Raw genomic sequence first — 3,533 nt, forward strand, 5'->3', positions numbered from 1 at the left:
ATTACCGATAAAACCCGAAACTTTTCCGGTGACCAAAACAGGACTTCCCATATATAAATCTTTACCTCCGGACCATTCCGGAACTCCTCATGACGTCCAGGATCTCATCCGGGACTCCGAACAACATTTGGTAACCACATACAAACTTCCTTTATAACCCTAGCGTCATCGAACCTTAAGTGTGTAGACCCTACGGGTTCGGGAACCATGCAGACATGACCGAGACGTTCTCCGGTCAATAACCAACAGCGGGATCTAGATACCCATGTTGGCTCCCACATGTTCCACGATGATCTCATCGGATGAACCACGATATCAAGGACTCAATCGATCCCGTATACAATTCCCTTTGTCTAACGGTATTGTACTTGCCCGAGATTCGATCGTCGGTATCCCGATACCTTGTTCAATCTCGTTACCAGCAAGTCTCTTTACTCGTTCCGTAAGACATCATCCCGTGATCAACCCCTTGGTCACATTGTGCACATTATGATGATGTCCTACCGAGTGGGCCCAGAGATACCTCTCTGTTTACACGGAGTGACAAATCCCAGTCTCGATTTGTGCCAACCCAACAGACACTTTCGGAGATACCTGTAATGCACCGTTATAGCCACCCAGTTACGTTGTGACATTTGGTACACCCAAAGCATTCCTACGGTATTCGGGAGTTGCACAATCTCATGGTCTAAGGAAAAGGTTCTTGACATTAGAAAAGCTTTAGCATACGAACTACACGATCTTTGTGCTAGGCTTAGGATTGGGTCTTGTCCATCACATCATTCTCCTAATGATGTGATCCCGTTATCAATGACATCCAATGTCCATGGTCAGGAAACCGTAACCATCTATTGATCAACGAGCTAGTCAACTAGAGGCTTACTAGGGACATGGTGTTGTCTATGTATCCACACATGTAATTGAGTTTCCTATCAATACAATTATAGCATGGATAATAAACTATTATCATGAACGAGGAAATATAATAATAACTTATTTATTATTGCCTCTAGGGCATATTTCCAACAGTCTCCCACTTGCACTAGAGTCAATAATCTAGTTCACATCGTCATGTGATTAACACTCACAGGTCACATCACCATGTGACCAACACCCAAGAGTTTACTAGTGTCACTAAACTAGTTCACATCATCATGTGATTAAGACTCAATGAGTTCTGGGGTTTGATCATGTTTTGCTTATAAGAGAGGTTTTAGTCAACGGGTCTGCAACATTCAGATCCATTATGTACTTCGCAATTCTCTATGTCATATTGTAAATGCTGCTTCCACGTTCCACTTGAAGCTATTCCAAATGGTTGCTCCACTATACGTATCCGGTTTACTACTCAGAGTCATTCGGATAGGTGTTAAAGCTTGCATCGACGTAACCCTTTACGCCGAACTCTTTATCACCTCCATAATCGAGAAATATGTCCTTATTTACTCCAAGGACAATTTAGACCGCTGTCCAATGATCCCCATTCCTGGATCATTCTTGTACCCCTTGACTGACTCATGGCAAGGCACACTTCCGGTGCGGTACACAGCATAGCATACTATAGAGCCTACGGCTAAGGCATAGGGAACGACCTTCATCCTTTCTCTCTTTTCCGCCGTGGTCGAGCTTTAACTCTTAACTTCATACCTTACAACTCAGGCAAGAACTCCTTCTTTGACTGATCCATCTTGAACACCTTCAAGATCATGTCAAGGTATGTGCTCATTTGAAAGTACCATTAAGCGTTTTGATCTATTCTTATAGATCTTGATGCTCAATGTCCAAGCAGCTTAATCCAGGTTTTTTATTGAAAAACACCTTTCAAATAACCCTGTATGCTTTCTAGAAATTCTACATCATTTCTGATCAACAATATGTCAACAACATATACTCATCAGAAATTCTATAGTGCTCCCACTCACTTCTTTGGAAATACAAGTTTCTCATAAACTTTGTATAAACCCAAAATCTTTGATCATCTCATCAAAGCACGCATTCCAACTCCGAGATGCTTACTCCAGTCCTTAGAAAGATCGCTGGAGCCAGCATACCTTTTAGCATCCTTAGGATTGACAAAAACTTTCTGATTGTATCATATACAACCTTTCCTTACGAAGACTGGTAAGGAAACTCGTTTTGACATCCATCTGCCAGATTTCATAAATTCAGCTAATGCTAACGTGATTCCGACGGACTTAAGCATCGCTACGAATGAGAGAATCTCATCGTAGTCAACTCCTTGAACTTGTGAAAAACTCTTTGCCACAAGTCGAGCTTCATAGATGGCGATATTACCGTCCACGTCCGTCTTCTTCTTAAAGATCCATTTATCTCAATGGCTTGCCGATCATCGGGCAAGTCCATCAAAGTCCATGCTTTGTTCTGATATATGGATACTATCTTGGATTTCATGGCTTGTAACCATTTGTCGGAATCCGGGCCCACCATCGCTTCTCCATAGCTCGTAGGTTCATTGTTGTCTAGCAACATGACTTTCAAGAAATGATTACTGTACCACTCTGAAGTAGTACGCATCCTTGTCACCCTACGAGGTACGGTTGTGACTTGATCCGAAACTTCATGATCACTATCATAAGCTTCTACTTCAATTGGTGTAGGTGCCATGGGAACAACTTCCTGTGCCTTGCTACATACTAGTTGAAGTGACGGTTCATTAACCTCATCAAGTCTCCACCATCCTCCCACTCAATTCTTTCGAGAGAAACTTTTCCTCGAGAAAGGACCTGTTTCTAGAAACAATTACTTTTGCTTCCGGATCTTGAGATAGGAGGTATACCCAACTGTTTTGGTTGTCCTATGAAGATGTATTTATCCGTTTTGGGTTCGAGCTTATCAACCTGAAACTTTTCACATAAGCGTCGCAGCCCCAAACTTTTAAGAAACGATAGCTTAGTTTTCTCTAAACCATACTTCATACAGTGTCGTCTCAATGGAGTAACGTGGTGCCCTATTAAAGTGAGTGCGGTTGTCTCTAATGCCTAACCCATGAACGATAGAGGTAATTCGATAAGAGACATCATGGTACGCACCATATCCAATAGAGTGCAACTATGATGTTCAGACACACCATCACACTATGGTGTTCCAGGCGGTATTAATTGTAAAACAATTTCCACAGTGTCTTAATTGCGTGCCAAAGTTCGTAACTCGGATACTCATCTCTATGATCATATCATAGACATTTTATCCTCTTGTCACAATGATATTTAACTTCACTCTGAAATTACTTGAACCATTCAATAATTAAGACTTGTGTTTCATCAAGTAAATATACTCAACATCTACTCGAATCATCTGTGAAGTCAGAACATAACGATATTCACTGCATGCCTCAGCACTCATTGGACTGCACACATCAAAATGTGTTACTTCCAACAGGTTGCTACCTTGTTCCATCTTACTAAAACTGAGGCTTTTCAGTCATCTTGCCCATGTGGTATGATTTGCATATCTCAAGTGATTCAAAATCAAGTGAGTCCAAACAATCCATCTGCATGGAGTTTCTTCATGCG

This window comes from Triticum aestivum, chromosome 2A (genome assembly GCF_018294505.1).
Source record: "Triticum aestivum cultivar Chinese Spring chromosome 2A, IWGSC CS RefSeq v2.1, whole genome shotgun sequence".
Taxonomy (NCBI): Eukaryota; Viridiplantae; Streptophyta; class Magnoliopsida; order Poales; family Poaceae; genus Triticum; species Triticum aestivum.